The 12901-nt window shown below is 38.3% G+C and overlaps 1 pseudogene; it reads left to right on the top strand.

Annotated features, from left to right (window-relative positions):
- Positions 1 to 2849: 2849 nt before the first annotated feature.
- LOC118896399 lies at positions 2850 to 12084 on the top strand (annotated as a pseudogene).
- Positions 12085 to 12901: the final 817 nt, after the last annotated feature.

Below are 12901 nucleotides of genomic sequence, written 5' to 3'. Positions count from 1 at the left end.
TCCATTCCTGGTATGGCGGGCCTGCATGTGACTCAAGCCTGGCCAGAGTATTGCTTTCACTTGACCGTGGTGATTGGTGCATGTATTAGTTTCCTGGTACTGACACAGCAAAGTACCACAGACTGGGTGGCTTAAGCAATAGAAAGTTATTATCTTACAGTCTTACAGTTCCAAAATGAAGGTGTCAGCAGGGTTAGTTCCTTCTGGAAGCTGTGGAGGAGAATCTGTTCCATGCCTCTCAGCTGGCTTCTGGTGTTTTGCTGGCAATCTTTGGCTTTCCTTGGGTTCTTCTGCATCATCCCAATCTCTGCCTTCATGTGGCATCTTCCTTGTGTGCCAGTGTATCTACAGATTTCCCCTTTATAGGAAAATAGGACCCCAGTCATTTGGATTAGGGACTTACCCTACTCCCATATGACCTCACCTTAACTAATTAAATCTGCAGTGACCCTATTTCCAAACAGGGTCACGATCACACGTCCTGGGGGTGGGGAGGGGTTAGGACTTCAACATATGAATTTGAAGGGGACACAATTCAATCCATAAGAGTCCAATATAAATGCATAAGCTAATGAGACTCAGTGAAGTGCAATAAGAATTTCACTGTGAATCCTAAGAAATACTCTCGGACTTTTTCCTGCACAGAAGCATGCAGGGACAGGAGTTGCTGCAGTCACATTATAGCTGCTGGGTGGGAGTGGGGTTCTGCAGAAAATGTATCTAATGTTGTAGAAACAAAGCCATAAATGAAGATAGAAACGTCTGTTTGCTTCTTGTTGAACACTGAGTAAAACCATATCTGAAGCCAAATACCCCCTTAATTGTTCAGTTTTATGAATGAAAATATTCCCTCCTTTTTGTTAAACCTGTCTTAGTATCACTTTCTTCCCATTGCCACAGAAATAGAGTCGTAATTAATATGATTAAAGAGTGGGATTACAGATGGGATATTCATGTGAACTGCAAAAAGAAGGGTGGGGGAATGAATAATTCCTTTCTGCTTTTCTGTTTTTGTATTATTTTAGATCAAACTCAACTTGATGAGTTCCTGCACAGTAATATGTAATGCCTCGAAAGCACAAGTGAATCTAATTATTCTGTTTCTATGAAATATTGAATCCCTTCACATAACAGCAATACACAAAGGCACAATTTCCTGTAACAACAAATCTCCCAGCAAAGAATCAAGGTACATGTTCCCAGATGCTGGGTCCATGCCTTGCTGGGAGTAAAGAGACAGTCAAGCTGAGGTCAAGAGGATTAGCACGGATCACAGGTCAAATGCAGACAGTCAATAACATTGAAAAGTGGTCTTCCATCAGAGACAATGTCCAAACAGTGGAATTAGAAAGTTCTTGGGGGTGGGATGGGAACCTGACTTTCTAAGTGCATAGTGGTGATGATGGTACGTCAGGCAAAGTAGCAGCATCTCTGAGAAATATTTAGGAGCAGGGACGAAGGGGAGCAAGGCCTATCTTCCAGAAGCATGGCAGACAATAACAAGTCAGGCAAATGTGCTGTGTCGTGTTCTTCCACAAGTATCACTGACCATGAATCTTCAAAATACTTTAAGCACTCCACCACTTACTTTACTTGTATGCCCTAGGAACCCAAGGAGCCTGGTTTCAGAGCACTAGTAGTCTTCTTATTGTCTCTAGTGGTGTTTGATAGTGAGGTATTTCTAGTCAGGGAGGAGACTTATGCCAAAATTATCATGGAGGTGCCTGGTACCCTAACTATAATTTCCATATCTTGTTCGTTTGCTAAAGGTGTACCATACACTTGAAGCTAAATTAGCTTCTCACTGGTTACAGGTGAAATACAAAGCAATGCTCAATAGGAACAGAAAGGAGAAAGCTTGAATGGGGGGTAAGAAATTAACAGTATAAGGAGCAAGGGAGATGACACTGTACAGAGAGTGCCAATGTCACGGTGTGTAAGGAGCATAACTTCATGCTGTTTTTGGTAATTTGGAGAACTCTGGAAATATTTCAATGCATGAATAAGAGTACTCAGCCTTGGAACCTCACACCTCTCAGCTGCAGGCTCACTGCAGAACAGCCTCCCGATACATGCATGACTGTATAGGACAACTTTTGTGCCTCGTCCTGGTCTTCTTGGCCCAAGTTTTAAGCCAGCCGTTGTTGTGACAACCAGCTTCACACAAATATGTAATCTGAGAGCACCTCAGCTTTGCCTGTCTGCACACCTTCTGTTTTGTGCTCCAGGTCTTCTCTGACATCGTGGTATGGGATGCTTGTAGCACCTGGGTGGCACTCACACTTGTGCAAACTGGAATGCCAGAGAACAAGCATCTGATGGGGCAGTCCTTGACTACTGGGAGATGGGAGCTGGTACATGAATGCCTTTCTCTTTTTTCCTTCCAGTGAGCGATTTGAAGGCACATTCTACATTGCTCCTCATAAGATTCCAGCATAATCTAGCCCCAGTGCCCACAGCTGTGACCAACTCAAGAACACCCCTTGTACTGTTCCCTGGCATTACACCTCACCCCCTGCCACCACCAATTACCTGCATTCAAGTTCTTATCTCAGACTCTAATTTCTGGGTGGAACCCACGCTACCAAAATGACCTTCTGGGTTCGCTGTGTGTTTTACAGCTGGAATCCCATTGTGGTTCAAGGGACTTAACACTTATAAATTCCTAAATCTTTTTACAGTGGAAGATGCAAAAAAGAGTTGCTGATGTGTGACAAGCAACAGGTCACAAATCAAAGCTGGCAATTGAGAGTATCAAGCGTTGTGATTTGGGTTCATATTTTAAATCTTCACTGTTTTCTCTATAATGTAGGTCCTGATCAGAAGCCACCCGGTTCTGAACTGGTACCATGGTTGCAATAGCTATGGATGGTAAAAGCTCCTGTCTTTGCCTTTTCCACAGGGGCCTCCAGAGTGAACTTTGTGAACTACATGTTAAGTCAGACCAATTCAAATTCTCTAAATTTGGTACTCGGCTTCACGTTTATGTAGATTTGCTTTTTGGAGTATGTGGAAGAATGAGAGTGGGGATAGCAAGTGATGGTAGGAAGTACGTAACCATCTAAAATATTTTATTCCTAAACTTGATTACACATAAAAATAACCTGGAGAAAAAATTTTTTGAAAATATGAATTCTTGAGCTCCACCCCAAAGGTCCTGACTCCATTGATCTAGACAGAGATCCTGAGATCTATATTCTTAAAAGCTTCCTAAGAGATTCTGATACATGGCCAAATTAGGGAAATAGTGATCTAAATAATTCATGAAGGATTTTAAGAGAATTTGTTACCTAAAACTATAAATTTTTCTACCACAGGGCTGGAAGATTAGGCATTTTCTAAATCTTATTTTCTAGTGAGAAAAAGTCTTAACTTCTTGATTTGGGAAGGGGAGTTTAGAATTTAATTTTCAAAATAAAAGATCTAATTTCATACGTTTTGATCTTTCTGAAAATTAACACTTAGAGGTACTTTTTTACATACTTTCATTTAGAGGCATCTATAGACAAGCTTAGTTTTAAAGAAATTATGTATAGGTGTAATGACATAATAGAAAGTGTACACAGTTAATTATAATACTTCATCAACTAATTAGCATTAATTAACTATACAATTAAGATTTTGATTGAAAAAGGCAATTAAGTTGAATATAATGTCAAAACAGAAATGCACCTGAAATATGGTGCAAACTGCAAATTATAGTACCTATGTTTCACCTTCACCTTCTTTTTGTTGCGATTCATGGGGATAGCAATTATACTTAGACATATACATGGACTTATAGAAATCGTCCTGTATCTTGAGACTGCTGAGTATGTGCTGAACCATTGATACAATTTATGAAACCATCTAATCTGAACTGCCTGAATGAGAAATTTGGATATCTCACTTGGCTATGTATCTGATATTCAGAAAGTCTCAATAGAATATATTTAAAAAGATGTGAATATTTGACTACTATTAAACTGCAGTAAACTATAATAAGGGTCTTTGAGAAACTGGAATCAAGCTAGCAGTTTAATAAGAAATTTACTTTTCTGAAAGCCAACTTTATACTGAGTCTGATTTAAACCTTTGGATCTTTCCAAGAGCAGTGCTTCAAGTTCAGTCTCTTTTATCTAATCTCATTTTGCCTGTGACTGCTTCTTTTACATCTGAGAATCCCTTATTATGAGTCTTAGAAATAGAACATTTTATTATAAGTCATTAGTGGAGTTTAGGGCCCTCAAGGGAGTAGACAGTCTTGGATTTTGAGGTGCAGAAGCAAAGCATGGTCCAGAATGCTTCTGTACTAATAATAGGGCATGTTGTAGGATACTCTAATACTGGTATAAAATTTAAAAAAGGAGAAATAAAATCCATAGTAAAAGTGCCTCTGAAACAAAGGATGAATGATGACCATGCGTTTTGGCCACTGTGGAAAAAGCAGGATTTCTGACAAGCCTTTTTTTCACCCTCCTTATTTTTCTTTCCTTTTCCTTCTTTTCTCCTCCACCTCCTCTACTTCCTGCTCCTCTTCATTCTTCATCTTTGTCTTCTTCTCCTTTGAATTAAGGGGAGGAAGGGGGTTTTCTATGCTTTGTACAGTGGGTCACTTTGGAATGCTCCTAAATGGGAAATTTGTCTTTCATTTTTCTTTGCAAGCTGCTTATGCTATTGTGTCTAGACTCTAGATCATGCTGCCAGTGAGAGCCAATTAAGAACATCTATGTTAATATCAAGGCCACCAAGTGCACGATTATCAGACTAGGCTTATGCTTTAGCCATCCATAGAACTCTACAAACAGTGGTGGTCTGGTCAGACAAGCCCCTGGGGCTGGGGGTGAGGGTTCTGATTTAAAGTATGTGCTGATTTCTGTGGTTTAAAGTACTCTCACAGTAGCTGATTTCAAGATATCAGCATGATGAATTGAATTTAGAGTTAGGGAAGAGAGCCACTTTGCACTCTGCTTGTTTTGTTAATCAGCTGTATCTTTTCTAAAGCCCGGAGTGAACTACTAGGTGATTGATGTGGGACAATTTAAGTTTAAATGTAAAGAGCATGTGTCACTATAGGAAAGAAAAGGGACATTCTAATGTAAAAATTGCTTGGGAAGTTTTTTATGAGAGTTAACTGAAACTAGGGGAGCTATAATAAGCTCCCTACTGAAAGAGCAGGGGAACTGGACTCAAATTTCCTGGGACTGTTATTTCTGGTCTCCAAGATTAGACACTATCAGTGCCTTCTATTAATCAGTGTTCCTTTATGTATAACCAGTAGTTACCTGCTACATCATTTACTGTAGAATATTTTGCCTTCTTCTTTCTTCATGTTAAGGATTTATCTAGCTTTGGATGCCATCTGATTTATTGAAGAATAAATAGGGAGGTCTCCAGGTAATACATCAGTACCCAGATGTTCAGAGAGTTCATATCCATCTGGAAATATTTCAATGCTGAGCTCAGTAAAAGTTGCCTAAGATTTTCCAAGCCCAATAGCTGTCTATTTTCTCTACATTATACCAGACTTGAAGGGGCTACAGCTTCTAAAGTGGGACAGGGGAATGGGAAGCGTCCTTGAATTAGTCCTCGAATTAGAATCACAAAAATTTGGTCAAACTCATTTGTGATCACAAGTTAGGTTTTCTATTTAAGAAGTTGATAATATTGATTATTTAGTCATAAACTCTTTTATATGAATATCCATTAGATGGATACCTTCATGAGAGCTAAAAGTAAGTTTTTTTCACCTAAACTTATGCTGCCCCTTATCACTGTTTCCTCTAGATATGATTCATTATATCATAGGACAATGGAAAATAGAATGCAACTCCTCTTAAATATTTAAATGTGTCATGAGACCAAAAGCATATTTTAGGTGATTTGAAGTAGATTCATAATCTGAACAAAATAAATTAGTGCTGTGATGATTTTAGTATCAGAAATCTTTTGGTTCAATGATGTTTCTAATTACTCAGCCGTAAAAAGAAACGAAGTTGAACTATTTGTAGTGAGATGGATGGATCTAGAGTCTGTCATACAGAGTGAAGTAAGTCAGAAAGAGAAAAACAAATACCGTATGCTAACACATATATATGGAATCTAAAAAAAAAAAAAAAAAAAGGTTCTGATGAACCTAGGGGCAGGACAGGAATAAAGACGCAGAGGTAGAGAGTGGACTTGAGGACACGGGGAGGGGAAAGGGTAAGCTGGGATGAAATGAGAGAGTAGCACTGACATATATACACTACCAAATGTAAAATAGATGGCTAGTGGGAAGCAGCTGCATCGCACGGGGAGATCAGCTTGGTGCTTTGTGACCACCTAGAGGGGTTGGACAGGGAGAGTGGGAGGGAGATGCAAGAGGGAGGGGATATGGGGATATATGTATACATATAGCTGATTCACTTTGTTATACAGCAGAAACTAACACACCATTGTAAAGCAATTATACTCCAATAAAGATGTTTAAAAAAAAGCCTGTATAGTAACATGAAAATATGTGTGTTAGAATATATAAAAAATTATAAGAATCCAAATTATATGTAATTATTCACAGACCTATGCATAGACTATAGAAAATACACTGTATTATTAATATATAGCATTAATATATAGCAAAACTATGGATAGTTAATATTGTTTATTTTCTAAATTGTACATAATAGCAGTATGTTACATAAAAATTTTAAAATAAATTTAAAAATAATCACTCAGTTCATAATTAAAACAATTACCAAAAGAAAATCAAAATCTTTAAAAATTTTGGCTTTATCTGTATATGGGAAGAATATCTTAATTTCTTTTTATGCTTATTAACTTTCAAATCCTAGATCAAGAATTTAAAGGCTGCCTTTAAAATTTCTCACAAAAAAAGATTTATAGAGTTTTAGAAGTGAACAGACACTACTCCCTGTGATTTTTATTCATCTTCCAAATTGAAACCTCCCAAACCTTTTTCGTCCGTGAGTCAAAGTTTCTAATGACTTAATTTTTCAGGAAAAGTAGGGCAAAGTTTAATGGTCAAAGGACATCTTCAGAAATCAAGTGAGGTCAGAGATCACTGAGCAGATCCATACCATCTGGGAGGCCAGAGCCAACAGAGACGGTTAAATCTTGAAAACACAATTTACCAGAGGCTTTGAAAGTTCTCTGAGGGTCACTTATTGCTTTAGGCATTTCAATTTTAATTTTATCCCAGGTTAAATGAAGTTATTATTATTTTAAATTATAAAATATGTGCTTGTTTTGGAGGATACAAAATATGGGAAGAGAGAAAGATGAATAAAGAGAACATTCTTGCCCCATGAAGGCAAACATGGCTAACATTTGGTTGTGTTTCCTTTCAGTATTTTTCCATGAATATTTTTGCTCACAGGTAATATAAAAATATTATCGTATGCACAATTTAAGTTCCTATTTGGCTTCTTAACATCCTAACATAAGAATCGCTCCACATTACTTCTGGAAACACTAAATAAATTTAAATTGTTGGATCAAAAATAGGAAATTACACAGTAGAGTAGAAAACCCACTCAGGTGGGGACTGAGAGTCATGGGGTTCAATCCCCACCATGTCCGTGTTTAGAAGTACAAACATGGTACCAGTTTCTGTGGCTGGCAGGGAAGATGGAATAGGTGGACCAGAATGAGTTGGTGCAAACAAATCACCTAATAAGGGTGTTAAAATACAGGTTTCCTAACTCTAGATACAAATATTCTGATTCAGCAACCTTAAGGTAAGACTCAGGGGTCCGCATTTTTAATAAGGACCTTGGGTGATTGTATTGCAGGAGATTCTGGGACCACCCATTGAAAATCAATGGATTAGATCACATTTTGTTTTCAAAAATTGTTATGGAGGAGTTGGAAAAGTCCATAGACAATAGAGGACATGCAGGAAAAATACTAAACTTTCCAGCACTGCCTCTCTTGAGTCCAGGAAACCCAGAATAAGCAGCTCCCTAGGCGTAGCTGGTCAAAGAGCTACAGCCACACTCCTCAAGGCCCGCAGTCTTTTCCAAGCTATGTCAAGCATTCTTTACTTTCATAGCATCCTTGCTTGTCCTGTCTCTTCCCTTCATGAATGCTTCCCATGACCTTTCAAGTCTCAAGTTTAGTTAATGGTAGAGTTCATACTGGAATGTAAGTGTCTTGACTCTTTTCCAAGGATGTTCCTGCTGCACCATCCTTCAAATCCTAAATTTCAGGGTTCCCAAGCAATATCTCTTTCAGGTAGCCTTTCCCAGTTCTTCAGTCTTTTCTGTGTTTCTACAGTAACTCCCCGCACCCCTGTGAGCTTACTTCTTTCATTATGTTTATAATACAATTAGTTCACTTACCATCCTTCCCTACTAGACTGAGTATGCTAGTGCCAAGCACAGTCCTTGGCACAGAATATATACACAATAATGTTTAATTAATTAACAAATTTTAAGGCATTTATGGTTAAAAGGACATAGCAAATCTACATGGTATGTTTTCCCCTCCTTGGTTAAGCTCTGTGTTTTTTCAGTTGCCAATATTTTGAAGTTCCATCTCTTGTTTAGGCAGCATTTATAGTAATTCATCTTTTCTGAAACAGCAGGAGTGTATCATTTCACTCTATTACACATACATCTTGAGGTAGGATGTCTTTTTAAATTTATTTATTTCAATTGGTTGGCCTGATTTCCATCAGAGATTTCATTTTAAGTTATTTTATCCTCTGATCAGAATTACTACTCTGTAAAGGAAAGGAATAAAGTGTTCAAAGAAGATAGTTATGTCTATTGGCACTGTATTAAAATGCAAATGCAAAGCAAACTGGAAGAAGTCAAGCTGCCAAATAATCTGGATCATTTCTGAGTCCAGGAGAAAAATTCAAATTACTCCTTTTCTCTATAGCAAGCCATTGCAAGCCTCTACATGCTTATTCTTTGAAAGAAAAACAAAATTAACTACAGAAGTGAACCAGAGGATATTCATTCTTCATGCTTGGTTACCCAATAAGAACACCCACTGACATTTTCTAACATATTTTCAAAAATAAACTTTTATTTGAAAATATTTTTATAATGCAAATTATTTCTGAATCATTTTGGGTTTCAAGGAAACCCCAGCCCCACCTTCTTAGCCCCCAAACTGTCTCCAGATACCTTTCACACCTGTCAATAGACCTAAATATAGACCCTGTTTTGTTTACCTGTTGGCAGTCATTACCTTTGGAGATTCCCTTCACCTAAGACTCTCTGAGAGTCATATAGAATCCGTCCAGCTCCTTGCTTTCTTGTAAAACTTGGACATAAGGCTTCATAATTGAAGAATTTCCTTGCTAACCCTCATCTCAATATGTTGTCTGACTCTCTATTACCTCTCTAATTTTATCCCTTCCATTCTGCCTTTGCCTTACTCCATTCTAGCTTCTTTGATCTCCTTGCTGGTCCGAAGCCACTGAACACTCCTGACCCAGGGCCATCATCCTGTCATCTTTGCTTGCAATGCTACTCCTTTCCCCCTGGGACTCAGCTTAGCCTACCTCCTGACTTCCTTTGGGGTCTTTATTCAAATGTCAGCTAAGCAAAGAGGCTGCATTCTCTATTTATTCACTCTGCTTCATTATTTTTTTTCACAGCATTTATCACTCATTGACACATTAGGCTGTTTAAAGTCAATTACTGTGAATCTAACTGTGCTAACATGAGAACAATGACTGTTTTCTTTATGGCTCCTGCCATAAAGTGCCTGGCACATAATAGGTGCTTAAAAATATTTGTTAAATAAATGAGTGATTACTATGGGGAAATAGTGAGGCAGTTTTTGGAAAGGATAAGTGACAAAAGTTCTGAGGTTTTAAAAAAGCATTTAAAATAAAGTTCCTGATCTTTATACCTTAACTCCTTTGGAGACAGTTATTAGAACTAGTGATGTTTATAGACTCAGTTTTCATTTCTGAGAGGAATCCCATCATTGCTGTCTCCTTTTTCACACCCTTGACTTTAAAACAGAACTCCATTTTCTGTAGGAATGCAGGTGTGTAAGTGTCAAAAAATTATATATAAAAATGGCATCATAAGTACATTCTGTTCTTTGTTTTTTGTTTATTTTTTAGGATCTAGAATTTATTCCTTGTCCTTGTTTTCTCCAATCTTATGAATCACTTTTCTTGGTTGTCATAAACTATCATATTTTACAATAAAAATAAACGTATGAAATTTAAAAGTAGTACATTACAAACTATTTGGAAAATTGGAAAAAGAAGAAAAATCACTCTTAATTCTACTATACCACAACAGCCATTGGTTATATTTTGATGATTCCCTTCCAGACTTTTTTCTACCCATATATTTTTTTTGAATTTTATTTATTTTTTTATACAGCAGGTTCTTATTAGTTATCCATTTCATACATATTAGTGTATATATGTCAATCCCAATCTCCCACTTCATCCCACCACCACCGCCCCACCACTTTCCCCCACATTCTGTTTTATAACTTCATGTTACATAAGACTAATAAAAGAGTACCCATTTCTGTCAAAAAATAACCTTCACAGTGTAGCTTTGAAGGATAAAATAATTCTCTTGATAAATCCCCAATAATGAGACATTTAAGTTATGTCTAATTATTTTTTAGTTTCCTAAACCATACTGAGATGTTCATTTGTGTGGAGAAATCTGTAAATTCATCCATAGATAACTTCTATTGGCTAACTTCTAGATGTAGAATTGAAATCTCAAAAAGCATGGCTATTTTTAAAGCTTTTGAAGTACACTCACAAGTTCCCTTCTGGAAAGACTGTAGCAATTTACCAGCAGTGCAAGAGAGTGACTATTTATGGTGTCTGTGTTAGTTAGGGTTCTCCAGAGAAACAGAGCTAATAGGATATAAAAGGAGATTTATTGTGAGGAATTGACTCGCACAATTATGGAGACTGAGAAGTTCCACAACCTGCCATGTATAAACTGGAAACCCAGGAAAGCCGGTGATGGGATTCCCTCTGAATCGAAGGCCTGAGAATGCGGGGAGCTCATGATGTAAATCCCAGTTTGAGGGCAGAAAAAGAGATGAAATATCCCATCACAAACAATAGGCAGAAAAGGGGGCAAATTCCTCCTCCTTCAGCCTTTTTGTTCCATTCAGGCCCTCACCGGATTAGGTGATGCCCACCCACATTGGGGAGGGCAGTCTACTAAGTCAACGATTCAGATGCTAATTTTATCCAGAAACACTCTCACAGACACACCCAAATATAATGTTTAATCAAATATCTTGGCATCCCCTGATCCAGACAGGTTGACATATAAACTTAACTATCACAGATCCACCCCTTGTCAACTTGGCACTCATATCCATCTCTTTAAGCCATACTTAATTTCCATATAAAAACAGTAACAAGGTTATAATTCCACCTAACATGGTACAACTTGCATGCAACCGAAAGCCTACTAACCCTTTTGCCAGAAGAGGAGCTCTTGAAAAAGAACATGCTCATTAACATAGACTTTTCCACAGAATTCAAGGAAGCCAAATTGAGGTGAGACAGAATTGTCCCTTTGGACCTCGTGATTAAGGTGTTTACATGCACACACAACCCCTACCAGTTAGCTGCATGTCTTTAAAACCTACTATAACTCTAAAGGCCTTTGTGTCTTGTGTCCCAGTAGTAACAATCCCTTCTTGGACTTCCCAGACACGTATGTGAGTCAGGTGCAGCTCGTGGACCTGGCCAGCACCAGGATGCTGCCAGTGGACATCCCCGTACAGGAAGGTATCCTGAGCTGCACTGCTCTCGACCTGTAGGGAAAAAGAATTGCAATCTGAAAAAGGCACTCATGAGAATATTTGCCACTTCTCTCAGGGCATTGAATCCAGGAACTATAAAAAACATCTCAAGCAGTAAATATTTATCATAGCATGCTTCCCTCGTCTGTGTATCTAGTGGCCATGGCACAGTGTACATTTTTGCTGCCAAAGATCCAAAAGAATAAACAGTCTAGTTTGGCATCAGCCAGTTTCCTTCCAAAGTACTTCATTTCCAAATGGAGTTTTCCCAAATTTCAGGTTCCTTCAGCTGATCACCCCATTGAGGTGCTGGGTGTGTCTCTCAGACCCCTTCGGGGCTAATGCTGGCACACTGTGGACCTGTGGGTAAAAGGCAGGAAGGGATTGCCCCAATGACCTTTGGCCTCAAAGCCATATGAGGTCTTTTCCTTTCCTAAGGAAGACTTTCCATTATTAAGAGAATAATTACCAGGGCATAAGTAGATACTTAAGTGGCTTTGAACAACTTGTACCTGACTGTCGGTTTGTTATCTTTTAGTTCAACTGTGAAATTTAGCTCTAGCAGTTCCACTGCATCCTTTACATTTAAAATTTGAGGGGACTCCATATAAACTTAGGAGCTGGGTTGAGAAAAGGGTGAACAAATTGAGATTTGTTTTTGGCAACAGATTCCCTCATTTTTACTGGGCCTACAGTGAAGAAATGAGCAAATCGGCAAATGTTAGTTCTTACAGTGTAACAAGATTTAAATAGGATAATAATACCAGCAGCTCACCTTAGAAAAGGAGAAAAATTCCTTCTCCAGTCTGAACATGAAGAAAAAAGACACGATTATGCTAGAACACACAATGTGAACATTTCCCCTTGTGTAAATTAAATGTTGGGATTTTCCCGTGCCTGTAACATTGTTTGGTTGTGTGTGCACACATGCTGCACGCCACCGTCCCGTTTCTGTGTTGGAGTTGTTAGAAACGATGCGAAACACCAGACCCCCCGCAGTGAGAGCCCAGGCACATTGTAATGTCGCTGTGGGGAGTAGCCGTCCTTCCTATGGGGCTCGACTGGGTCTCTTAAACAGGAAGAGTCAGCTTTATTCAGGGTTAAGACTCAATTCTCTGTTATGTGTAGGGATCAAAGCAATGCATAGACTTTAAAAATT

The sequence above is a fragment of the Balaenoptera musculus genome, chromosome 6 (genome assembly GCF_009873245.2).
Source record: "Balaenoptera musculus isolate JJ_BM4_2016_0621 chromosome 6, mBalMus1.pri.v3, whole genome shotgun sequence".
Classification (NCBI taxonomy): Eukaryota; Metazoa; Chordata; class Mammalia; order Artiodactyla; family Balaenopteridae; genus Balaenoptera; species Balaenoptera musculus.
Note: the sequence above shows the minus strand (reverse complement) of the source record. Positions and strands in the feature narration are given on the sequence as shown.